General features: G+C 44.7%; 1 protein-coding gene across 2 annotated transcripts in view; it reads left to right on the top strand.

Moving 5' to 3' along the window:
- The window catches only part of CenG1A (Centaurin gamma 1A), a 779,192-nt gene that overhangs the window by 544,045 nt on the left and 221,733 nt on the right, over window positions 1-13,414 (top strand). The gene's annotated exons all lie outside the window — the stretch shown is intronic.

The raw sequence follows: 13,414 nt of genomic DNA, 5'->3' as shown, positions 1-13,414 counted from the left end.
GTGTGTCTGTCTGGCTCTGGTTGTTTTCGTGTCTCATCTCCAGTTCGGTGATGTATTTCTTAGTTTATTCTTGCAGTCTTTAGGTAATACAATGCAGCATAAGGAAACGTCTTGTAGTTAAAGGGTTACAGCGTGACCCATTTCTCTTCGAAGTATTTCTCGTTAGACATATATAACTGTTAGAAAGTAGCAAGAACGAAATGCAAAATACGCCATCGGAATTAAATGGATAATAGTACTCACTTCATCCTCACCGCCGTCTCTCCCTCTGCTTCCCGCTGTCGGCTCTTCTCAACTCATCTCCCCCAAGTTCAGTGGACAAAAAGAAGACTTAAGATTGAAGCTCATCTAGTACACAGGGGACGTTAAAGGAGTCAGCTTTACTAATACTCCGTCTTCCCCCCAAAATATGATCCTTAATTTTTAGGGGGAGGGGGGGATAGGGGTAGTGAAGGGATATAGGGGTAGCTTCCTAGAGGGGGAGGCTGAGCACATGGCATATTGATCCTTACTGTGAACTTATTACTTGCTACCCTCCTATCCACCCACCCTGCCCTCCCGTCCACTCACCCAGCTCTCCTCTCCATCCACTCACCCTTTCCTCCTATCCACCCACCTTGCCCTCACCATCTCTCTCTTTTTTTTTTTTTTTTTTTTTTTTTTTTTTTTTTTAGCAACTACACTCCGTTCATCCTTTCTTCCTTCCTCTATTCTTTCCTCCTCCGTCCATTCTTCCCCCTCATCCTAATCCCACTTCATCCCTTCATTCCGTCTGTTCCAGCCTTCCCCTCCTCCTTCTTCAGCTCTCCCGTCCCCATACTCCTACGTCTTCCCATCACTTCGTACCTACTTCCTCTCTTCCTTCTCCCAATCCTCCCCTCATCCTAATCGCATTTCCTCCCACCACTTCCCTCCTTCCTTTCTCTCTCCTCCCATCTTCCCCCTCTCCCTAATCTCCCATTCCCCACCACTTACCTTCCCCGTCTGTCTTCCCCCTCCCCATTCCTCTTCCCGTCCACATTTTTTCCTCCCTTCCCTTCCCTTCCCTTCCCCACGCACCAATAGACCTTTCCGCATAATTAAGCGCTAATGAGAAGGCTTTTATTCTGTTAAAGTGAATGGAGGAGACGGAGAGAGAGAGAGAGAGAGAGAGAGCAGGTCGTTCTTACCGAGGCAGATATGGATTATGTGGATGGACAGTTGGGTGGATGGGTGGCTGGATGGATGAATGGACGAAGGGATAGATGGATGGATGGATGGGTGATGGGTGGAGGCATGGATTATTGAAGTGGATTGGATAGTTAAGCTTAATATGGATGGATTTATATTTTGGTTAGTGGATGGATGGATAGTGTGGTGAAATCAGTGACTGGACAAGCGGGCGAGGTGAAGGATAGCCTAGTTGGGTTATTTTGTGTGGCGATGGATAGGCTGTTGAAATGGATATGGGGATATGTTGTTGTGTGGATGGATGGATAGCTGGTGAAAGGGAAAACTGGAGGGATGTAATTTGAATGGAGGGATAGTCATTACAATCGGCAGGCAGGTGTATTGTATTTTCATAAGTACAGGCAGGTAGGCAGGTTGTTAGGTAAGCAGTTAGGTGGGGTATATCGGTAAGTAGATAGATGGATCAATAAGGAGATTATTGGGTTGTTGTTATAAGCTAGAGAGAGAGAGAGAGAGAGAGAGAGAGAGACCTTTAGAATCTAAATAAATCTAACACTTTCATTCATTCCTCTCTCACTCCTCTCACATAACTACCACGCAGTATAATTTAATGTCAGGTTTTCACTCACTATTTAAATGCAGAATAACCAATACCCTTTTTTTTTTCTAATCTCTCTCTCACCTCTCCCGTAACTACCACACACATTCAGAAATAGGCTTGCTCAGAATCTAAATTTACTCATATCCATCTTCATCTGTCTCCAGTACTAGAATTTAGGAAGTCTCTCTCAGATTTGAAGTACATATAAGAGTAATCTTAGGTTCGTTTAACCTTTTGACTATATGTATAAGAAATGGACGGTTTTAGACTGCATAAACTGCGTAAATGTGCCTGTAGCGGATTTAAGATTATATCTCGCTTACCCGAATCAGACAGACTCCTGACCCTTTTCATTTCGGTTGGGTAAAGGCGGTCAGATTTGAGGTTCGTTTTCACTAGTAACCAAGGAGAATCATTCCTACCTCATAAACCCATCAGATTTTAAGTACCAATGATAATATTAAATTGGAGAGGCCCAGTCTCGTTAGATGAAAGCAGGCCAGCCATAGGTGACGTAGCTTTTAATCCCCCTTGGGCCTTCTCTCGGCTGAATAAAATCGTCTGGTAGGTTCTGAATAAAATAGTTAATTGTGTCCACAGTAGCTAGAGATTTAAGTCAGGGCACTTTTTAATTCCCCGCCAGTGAGCTGAAAAGTCTAATCCCTAAGCCTGTAATAGGTCTCTCTCTCTCTCTCTCTCTCTCTCTCTCTCTCTCTCTCTCTTTGTGTATATGTGTGTGTATAATTAGTCTGTCTGTCTGTCCGTCTCTGTCATTGTCTAAATTCTAGCACGTTATATTTATTAGAGAGAGAAACAAAAGAGGTTAGGCATTTATTCAGAATTTGAGCAGAAGCCATTCCCTCTAAATTCTGGCGCGTGGTAGTTATTGGGGAGGGTTGAGGGAGAGAGAGGGATGAGAGAGGATATTGGAAAGTGAGTTATCGGAGTGTAATGAGCGAGCGGGTGGATGAAAGGGAGAGAGAGAGAGAAGGGAAGGGGAGAGAGGGTTCCATGGCAAGTCAATTCGGGTAAAATGTAAAGGGTTGTTGATACGAGGGAAAAGGGTCAGGTAAATGGTTGGTTGGGAGGACTTACAGAGGGGAGGAAGTCGTGATTGGGTGAGAGTAAAGACGTGATAGTAGAGAGAGAGAGAGAGAGAGAGAGGATTATAACCCACAAATTATCAGCAAAACGTAGATCGAGTAAATTTCTGAAGAAGTGTGATTTTGTCCAGTCGTGTTCGTTAAATCTTTGCCCAATCACAGAATCATATAGAAATCTACTGAGAGTTTTCCAGGCTAAGCAGAAACAGTCAGATGGCATGGAGTGTTGTTGCATTGGCTTTGAACTAAGGAAAAAGAGAGAGGAAAAAATAAACGAGGGAGGAAAGCGATGAGGAATGGATGTGAAATGTAAGGAATATAAGGGAGGAAAGAGCAACTAAACGTGAGGGTGGAGGGGGGGGAAAAAAGCAGGGAAAACTGAAATAGAAGGTAAACTAAAGTAAAAGGTTCGGGGAAAGTGAAGGGGGAGGAAAGAGTTGGGGAACTGAAAGAAAAAGTGACGTGAACGAAATCAGTCAGATGAGGAAAGAACAGAGGGAACTTAGGAATGTAAAGGGTAAAGTTGAAAGTGAAACAGGTAAGAAAAGATCAAGGGCAACTAAAGAAGAGAGCGAGGGGAATGGAAAAAGAGCGGAAGTTAGAAGAGGGAACTGAAGAAGAGAGCGAGGGGAAATTAAAAGAAGAGTTACAGGAAAATTGAGAGAGAGAGAGAGAGAGAGAGAGAGAGAGAGAGAGACAGAGAGAGAGAGAGAGAGAGAGAGAGAGAGGAAGTTAGAGGAGGGGAAACTGAAGTAATGAGATGAAAATGAAGCTTTCTAGGGGGAACTGGGGTGAAATTGAGGGGAGAAGAGGGGGAGGTAGGGGAGGGGAGTGTACGTCCACCTGCCGCCCCCACCTTATCACCCCCATCAGATTGCTACCCCTCACCTCCCATCCTACCCCCCACCCTGATGCCATTACCTCCCAATATTCTCTCTCTCTCTCTCTCTCTCTCTCTCTCTCTCTCTCTCTCTCTCACACACACACACACACACACACACACACACACACACACATTTGTGTGTGTGTGTGTATGTATGTGAGAGAGCTGTGTCTGCATGGTTCGTTGATATGTAGGGGAGAGGGTTTTATGTTTGTTTTTGTGTTTTGTTTTGCGAGAGGAAGGGTTACTGTGTATTGGTGTACGTGTTGTGCATGCGTAGCTGTTGTGTGTGTGTGTGTGTGTGTGTGTTCTGTGCATGTCATTCTATCTCCCGCATCCGGTCGATTGTGAGATAACTCTGGCAGTTAGACCTATCTCACTCCCCTCCCCTCCCCTCTTTCACATTTCTTTCATTCCTCTCCCCTCCTGTGTCGTTACTTTTACCTTTTTTCCTCCTCAATACACTCCCCTTTCCTCCACCTCACTTCACCCAACTGCTGTATTCCTGTCTGATTCCCTTCCCTTCCCTTCCCCTCTTCTCTCTCATCGTTTCCCATCTTCTCGTTCTCTGCATCTTTCCATCATTCCTTCAGTTCCCTTCCTCCCCATATACCACTTCATTTTCACTCCCTCCGTTCTTACCCTTCATTCCCTTGTCCCTGTCTTCCCTTCACCTGTCCCTTCCATCCATCATTTTTCCTCAGCTTCCTTCGTTTTCCTAATCCTTGGCTTCCTTCCTCCCCTTCATCCCTTCCCCCTTTCCTTTATCACCCTGTCTTCTTTCTCTCCCATCCTTCTTTCTGTACCTCTCCTCTTCCCTCATACTCCTGCCCTCCCCTCTCCTTCTCTCCCGTTCCCTCCCGCCCCTCCCCTGCCCTCTCTGCCCTCTCTCCCCTTCCCTCCTGGTCGTTTGGCTTATCTGCTGGGGCTCAATTATATATCATAATTACCACAGTCTTTTATATTCCATTTTTACTACCTAGTATAATGAGCCACTGGGTTTAGTTCAATATTTTTTCTTCATGTTTAATTTTGTACCCTTATTGAGTCAGTCTTATTTTACTAACTGATCATAATTTCTAGCGCCATTTTTCCATAGTCTACCTTGTGTTTATTTTGTGGTAGTGTTATTTATTTACTCCTTTGCGATTATTTTTTAGTCAGGATTCTTCGATTTTTTTGTGTGTGTTTTTTTTTTGTTTTAGTGTTGGATTGATCTTTCTCGTGATTTATTGGGTCTTTTATTGCTGTTTATTTATCACCTTATTTATTGTCCACCCTCGCATTGTGCCGATTCTCTTTATTTGCCTGTCTATCTGTTTATCCATCTGTTTGCTTATGTTTTATTGATGGCTCTTTGCTGACCCATCGATAACTTTAGATACTTCCCCCTCCCATTCCTCCCTCCCCTCTTTGTTCCCCACTTTTCATTATCCACGTCCTGTTTTACAATCCCCCACCTTCCCCTCCAATTTTCACTTTCCCCTCCAATACTCGCCTTCCCCTACAATCCCCACTTTCCCCTCCAGTTCCCCACCTGCGCCTCCAATCCCCCACCTTCTCTTCTCCTCTTCCGATTATTTCTCCCCATATTCCCCCGCCCCTAACAGTTCCTTTCCCCTATTCCCCATTCAGCTTTCCCCCAATTCTTTTCCTCCGACCCCCCCACCCCTGCCTCAGGCTCACTCATCCCTACAGCCCCTCTTCCGTCCCCACCTCCCCCTCCTCACAGTCTCCCTCTTGTCCTCTCCTTTTTTATACGCCCCCTCTTCCACCCCCACCTCTCCACCCTTCTCCTTCTCCACCTCCACCCCCCCGCCCCACCTCCACATCCCCCTCGAGCCTCCCTCACTTCCTCCCTGCCCCTCTTCCCTCACAGCCCCCCCTCCCCTCCTCCTCTCGTAGTGGGGAACACAATTCCCCTTGACTGCTTCCATATCATTACATATATCAGCTGTTGGGTTGGGATGGAGAGAGAGAGAGAGAGAGAGAGAGAGAGAGAGAGAGGAGGGGGGGAGGGGAAGGAGAGAGGGGAGAGATATTAACGGTAAATCACTTAACAGGAATATGTTAATGTAATAATATATATAAAGAGAACGAATAGCACATGTTTAATAACAATAGATTAATAAAAGAAAAATGGAAGTAGTTAGGAGTTTATAATGGCTGGGTTGGTTAGTCAAATGTACAGTTGCCATCAGTAGTTCTTTTACTTTCCAAACCGTGTCGAAACCTAATAACATCTTGCCAGGCTAATCAGCAATAATCTGATGGGTAGCAGCCTCTCTCTTGGCCAGGAATCATTTAGGCAGTTATCAGTGAGTCAGCAGACAGATGGATAAACAGATAGACTGGCAAATATAGAGAACAGCCAAAGTGTAACTGAGGACATTGATAAAAGGTGATAAAAATGAGCTCAACAACCCTGTATTTACTCTCAGCTGACTAAAACCACCAGGCGTTAGGGGGAATAAAACACGAGAATATGCTACCATGAGAGGGTTAATGCTGAAGACTACTCAGTATCACATACAGTAAGAGCATGAAGTGAGGAAACAGTGCGAAGGGATGCGGGTTAGGGAAGAAGTAGGATAAATCTTGCAGAACTGGAAAAGGAATGCTCAGTACAGTAAGGAATCTCGTAAGTGTAGAGATAGTATTACAAGAAACCGTACAGTTTTATGTTTGAGGTTGGAAGGTTGGGTAAAAGGATGTGAGTTCGTACAGGAAAGGAATGTGTTATATATGTCTTGCAGAACTAGGGGAAAAAAGGATGAAAATAGGTTAGAATTCCTGCAGCGAAAAGCTGTCACTGGAAGAAATTGAACAGTGTCACGTGAGGTGCTAGAAGTAAGGGACTACTGTAAAAAGGATGCGGGCTTGTTGCAGGAGTAGGAACAGTTAGGCAGAACAAGGAAAAGAAATGTTAAAAATAGTTAGGGGTCCCCGAACTGTAAATGTGTTACTGCATGAAACTGTACACTGTTACATGAGATGGTAGTGGTGAGGAACTACTGTAAAAAGGATGCGGGCTGGTGCAGGAGTAGGAAAAGTGTTACGAAATGTTGAATATTAAACCGAAACACAGGAAACGGAGTGAAAGGTGAAAGGTCGATTGATAAATGGAGAATAAGGAAAAGAGGAAAAGGACGTGTTAAAAATTAAGTTGGGACTGGGGAAAAAGAGGAAAGGGACGCAGTTTGAATACTAAATAGGAATTAGGAAAAAGGTAAAGGGACAAGGACACTTTCACAATAACTCAGGAAGGTAGGTTTTATAGGAAGAGTCAGAGGTATTGTGAAAAAAGACAGTGAATTTTGAAGCAGTGATAGTGAAGGGAGGTAGATATAAAGGAAAGTGTGATATACAAGTGTGAAAGTAGAAAATAAATAAGTAAATAAATAAATCAGTGGAAGTCCAGTATCAGGGCAAACAGATAGTGGCAAGGAAAAGTTAAGAGGAAAAGATAACCCGTAAAACTTTCAGCCAAGGTCATGATGTGTAATGTAGATTGTAAAGCCAAGGACATCCGGCTAATAACTCGACTGCGCAATACGACGAACATATTATCATCCCAATTTCAAGTAATTAATTAGGGATAGTATAAGCCCAAGAATTTCGAAGGCTTGAATGATGAATGAACAAGTCTGAGATCTGTTTTTACTGGGGTCTTTGCTGATGGTTCTCTTGCTTCTGTGTTTTCGTCATGTTCGGGATACGCCCACCCCATGTAATCGCGGGAAATAGGGTGGTGATGATGATTAATGATGATGATGATGAAGTTAGACTTGTTTAGTACTTCCGTAGCTCACCTGACGATCCACTACCCCCCTCTCATTTGAAGACCAAGCATTGTGAAGTTAGAGGATCAGATAGACTGGGAACCAAGGAGACTCATTCTTACCTCAACACCAGGGCCCTTGGATTTTCATTCATTCACGACTTGGTATTCATGTTAAAGGCGTGGCACAGTTCCCGTCAGGTAAAAACACCCACTGCAGCGCCCTCACAAAAAGTCACACCAGGTGCAGACTTGTAACTTTTTTATGTGGCGGTGTGACTCATGGAGGGCAGGGCTTGTGTCGCGTGTAGGAGAAGCCAGAATCGAGGTCGAGGTAATGGATGGAACTGCTTTATACCGCCAGGGTCACGGTTACTGACGGGAACCGAGCGTGTGAGAGTCAGGTAGATCGTTGTAGTGTCGGTGTGAACGACGTGAAAGCGGAATGATTGGCGAAGGGCGCGGCCACATATACTCGAAACATGTGATCGCCATGATGAAACGAAGCACAGAGTTAGGCTGCTACTTAGATTGAGTGTGACGTTTGCAGGAACCATGAGCCTCATTTCCACTGGGCAATCACATATTCGGAACAAGTATAGTTGAGCCCGAGGAAAACAGAGCCGGAATAAGAGGAAATTTCCCACAATAAGGAGGACACATACTGGGCAGATGACATGAAGTGATAGATCTCAATATTCTTCCTAACCATTGCATTTACAGGGTTACGGTATTAGTTGTATGTCTTATGGGTTCGTTTCCGATACTTCTTATAAGTATTTGCGATAAAGATGTGTTCAGAATTTATAATCGATACGATAAAGGGTATTTACTTCGCATAGTCACTAGAAAAGAATTTGAACACAGACTCTGAGTTATCAGAGAGAGAGAGAGAGAGATAACCCACGTCCCCCACTATCATCCACTTCACACACAAGATGAGCAGATAATTGTACCAGTATATAGAGCGCAGAGTGAATTGGAGTGAACGCTGCTTCATCTCCACACCTTCACTTCCACTTCCATTTCCAACCCTCACTCTATCTCCACCTTCATTTCCCCTCCACCTCCACCTCCAAATTCCACGAACCGCCCATCCACCTCCACCTCCAAATTCCACGAACTTTTCAAAAACCGGATTTACCATTAGGCTTTCTGACCATTTATAGCCGAATTGATGATATGAAACACCATTTAGTTCCATTTCAACCCCTGTTGTCGGGTTATTTCATTTATTTATTTTTTTTATTTATATATTTATTTCTTGATTTATTTATGCTTTATTGTTGTGCTAATTTAGATTATATAATTCATCTTAGAAGCTTTGCGAACTTGCCTGGTTTGATACAGCCTTCATTAACACTTTCAGCCATCAGGGATCTCGCTAAATAAAGTAGCATGTTGATGGCTAGAATAAAAATAGAATAATGCGTAATCAGAGTGAAAGGGTTTAGCAGTCTTCCAGTCCTCTCTCTCTCTCTCTCTCTCTCTCCATCTTCACGGTCGTAAGGAGAATAGGCGTGATAAAAATAAGAGTAAATAGATAAGGAAGAGATAAAGCATGGAATTTAAATTGGGGAAAATGAGGGTAGGGATTGTGTGTGTGTGTGTGTGTTAGAGAGAGAGAGAGAGAGAGAGAAGGAGGGGGGACTGATTATACTGGTGAGGGAGTATGATAGCGAAGGGATTTGACCTGCCACGCCTTATCTTGCTTCCCTCCTGATTTATTATATAGGGACAGCTGCCCTTAATTTTCTCTCTCTCTCTCTCTCTCTCACACACACACACACACACACACACACACACACACACACACACACACACACACACACACACACACACACACACACACACACACACACACACACACACACACACACACACACACACACACACACGGGCATTTTTGTGTAAGACCCTGACATGTATTTCCGGCAAAAACATACGTATCAGTGATAGTGAATAGTGTTTTTTTTTTTTTTTTTTTTTTTTTTTTTTTTTTGAGGGGGGGGCGGACTTATTTTACTTTAATATTCACCTTGATTTGGTTGTGAAGAGTTTGGTAAATAAGTATACAAACGAACAATATTTTACGTAACCTGAGTGCCTGAATGTTTATATGCTGTATACTGTACATAGTAATTGGGGACTTGCTTATGTTGTGGAAAAGATTGCTTGTATATGCCGTACATTTGTCTTCATTTACACAGCAACAGAACGCTTCACGATCAGATTAAAGTGATTATTAATGTGACAGAATATGAAAAGCAAATTGATCTAAGATACTGGTAATGTTAACTGATAAGAGAACTTGTTTATCCAGTGAATTAATCAGATTCTTTATTAATATGGTACCGTCGGGGAAAAAAAGCTCATGTGTTTATCCTGTGCGTTATCTACACTTTTTTTTGTCAATTTCCTTTACTTTCCTCCCTGACGTATCACATCAGAGAGACTTATCTGTGGCCTGGGAAATACACCAATCTTCTTTCAGAGATATTACCCAGCAGTGGAAAGTTAAAAACGATGGGATATTAATGCGAATTTTTGTAGCTGACTGTACCTGAAGCCGTACTTCCTGTTGTATGTTCAGGTGTGGCGGCAGATGTGCGGCTTCACTTGATAGCACATCCCCTCTCCCCCCTCTGCATTCCCCTTCTCTTCCCCCCTCTGCATTCCCCTTCCCTTCCCCCCTCAGCATTCCCCCTCCTTTCCCCCCCTCAGCATTCCCCTTCCCTTCCCCCTCAGCTGTCCTCCTTTCCCATTGGTATCCTCTCTTTCCCCTTGGCATCCCTTCTCCCCTTCAGCACCCTTCCTCTCTTCCCCTTCAACATCACACTCCTTTTTCAACATCTCCGCTCTCTCCCCCTTCAGCATTCCCCTCCCCCCTTTCCATTTTAACATCCCCCACCCTCCCCCACCAGTAGGCTCCCTCCTTCCCCCCACCAGTAAGCTACCTCCCTCCCCCCATCAGCTTACCCCTCCTCTCCCTCCCCATCAGCATACCTATCTTCTCCTCAGCATTCTTGCTTTCCCTTGGCATTCCCTCTTCCTTCTGCTTTCAGCATCCTCACCTTCCCCATAAGCATCTTCCACCCCCATCAGTAAGCATCCTTCAGCATCCCCCCCTCATTCGTCTCAGCATCTACCTCCCCCAGCATCATCATCTCATTCCCCCATCATCCACCTCTTTCTCCTCCCCCTCCTCCTCGTTACCCCTCATTCCTCCTCATCACCCCTCTTTCCTCTTCATCACCCCCACCTTCCCTTTCAGCATCCACCCCATCTCAGTATCACCCTCCATCAGCATCCCCTCCCCCATCATCATCTATCCCTTCCCTCTCTCCCTCATCGTCCCCCACCCCTTTGCCTCTCTCACCCTTAACATCCCCCACCCCTCAAACTGTTAATATAACCAGACACGCCCGTTTTGCTACCGTGTAATAATACTGTACCTGCAGCTCTCACAGTTTTGGATGCTGAGCTACGATCCTGTGCTTTGTGGATCCTGTGCAAAGCTAACCCCCTAATTACGAGAGGTCGGTCAGTTGAATAGCTCGTTTGGCGGTGACGTGCATACAAAAAATGACTTCCTTATCAAAAGCGAACAGTGACTTATCTGCGTGTGTATCGGTAAGTTTGTTAGTGTTCTCAGTTGTAAGCCTTTTATCCCTATATGTTCCGGTTTACATTTTTCCTCTTTATCTTTTCTATTTATCAGTTTGTGTTTACATTCACATTATTTTATTTTTCGTTTATATTTTGTTTAATTGTTTTCTTGCTTTTTTCTTGTATCCTTTCTCGGCGTTATGGGTGTGTGGGGGATGTGTAATAGTTGCTTGTAGTACTTGGATCTTCCGCTTCTGCCTGTAACACCTTAAATAACAATAAAATAATGTTAAGAGTAAGAATAGTGATAATGATGATAAAAACAATGGTTGATGGGTTTTTAGGGTGCATATTCTCTCTCTCTCTCTCTCTCTCTCTCTCTCTCCTCACAATTTTTCCCTTATCTCTTGTCCCCCATATTTCTCCCACACATCCTCTTTCTCTCACGCTCAGTGCCTTCCCTCATCAGTCCCTCCCACAGTCCAGCCTTCCCTATATCACCCATACCACATTTTGTCTCCCATCGCTCACTCTCTCCCATATCCTAATTCTCCCCTAGTTCCACCCTCATCCCTGCATCTCACATAACCCCCACTGTCTCCCACACTGCAGCTGTTCACGTCACCCATCCCGAAGTTAGGAACATATCTTTACTTTCACAGTTTTTCCCTTTCTTCCCACACCTTCACGATCATCCCAGAACCCCACCCGCGTCCCATATAACCCCACACCCCTACCCACCCGCATCCCATATAACCCCACACCCCTACCCACCCGCATCCCATATAACCCCACACCCCTACCCACCCTCTCCCATTTTACAGCTGTCCCCGCTCATCACCCTGTCTGATATCGTGGACACCATCTGGGCTTATCAGCATGGAGAACAGTAACGAAGCCAATAGCAGGATGACAGAGGGCGATAACACGGCTTTGTGCACCTCACCTGCCACCGCTGCGGGATTGGCTTGTTGGCAAATGCGGGTTGGAGTCAGGGGCAGGGTTGCATGCCCGTGTGTCTGTGGTGTATAATTGGTTTAATATGTGTGTGTGTGGTGAGTGATGAGGGGTTGCAAGACATGCTTTGTGTGTGTGTGTGTGTGTGTGTGTGTGTGTGTGTGTGTGGTGGGTGAGTGATGAGGGGTTGCAATACATGCTTTGTGTGTGTGTGTGTGTGTGTGTGTGTGTGTGTGTGTGTGTGTGTGTTCCTGTCTGTTTGTCTGTCTGTCTCATGATAGATAAATAGATTGATAGGTTGGTTGATTGATTGATAAAATATTTTGATTAAATGTATTACACTGAGAGACACCAAAGAAAGATCCAGTAAAATATTGAAAGATAGTCTTAAATAAGGAAGGCTGGGTGGCGGAGAATATAAGGATGGAGAAACGAAGTTAATGAAAGGAATAGATGGAAAAAGGAGGAGAATATGGAGGAAACCCATAGATAAGGGTGAGGGGAAATGGAGGGGAGGGGAGGGGACAGACGAGGGGAAAAATAGAGGCCCCACAGTTAACAAAAGCGCCAGTAGAGAGACAAGAGTTCAAGAGCGAGGGTACTGCATGGTGATGGAGTGTTTGGGGGGAGGGACTGCCTGCTGCTCGAGTGAGGCTGAGTGCTTGCAGGCGGGGAGTGAAGGAGGTGATGAGGGGCGAGCATTATGAGGGTTGCAGGAGAATTGCAGAGTACTGGGGGGGGAGGGGTTGCATGAGGGTTGCAGAGTATTCGTGGGGGGAGAGGGATTGCCGGAGGGAATGCATTAATGTGGAGATATTCAAGTGTTTGGCGGCTGACTGGGGACGGAGGGGAGTTATATGTGAGATGAGAAGAGGGTTTGCATATTGATGGTGGAAGGGTTTGTGCCTGAGAAGTGATGGTTTCCCAGTGGCGACTAAAAGTTTCTGATATTATTTAGTGTAAAATATATACTGTAATCCCCCCTCCCAAGGATTATAGGATAAGAGATATGTACTGGTAAGCAGAGAAGAAATGGAGTACTTTTGTAATAAAATTAGGATGTACAGTAGAAAGAAGTGGATTGACGGAAAGACAAACTTGTAAATTTCCATCTCTGTGTAATTGTGTAATTGTTTTATTGTATGGTACTTTCCTTTTGCACTAAATTCAGTTCACCACTTAATCGAACCTGTGCACCATGTCTGGCTGCTAGTCTTTTTCTGGACGTGTGTCTGTCTCCCTGGTGGTGGTGGTGGTGGGGTGGTGGTGGTGTGAGTCACGGTGGTGGCTGGTGGACCGGTTCCAGTACG

This window comes from Coenobita brevimanus, chromosome 22 (genome assembly GCF_032717465.1).
Source record: "Coenobita brevimanus isolate Jiangsu-jjx chromosome 22, ASM3271746v2, whole genome shotgun sequence".
Lineage (NCBI taxonomy): Eukaryota > Metazoa > Arthropoda > Malacostraca > Decapoda > Coenobitidae > Coenobita > Coenobita brevimanus.
This window is presented reverse-complemented; position numbering and strand designations above follow the sequence as displayed.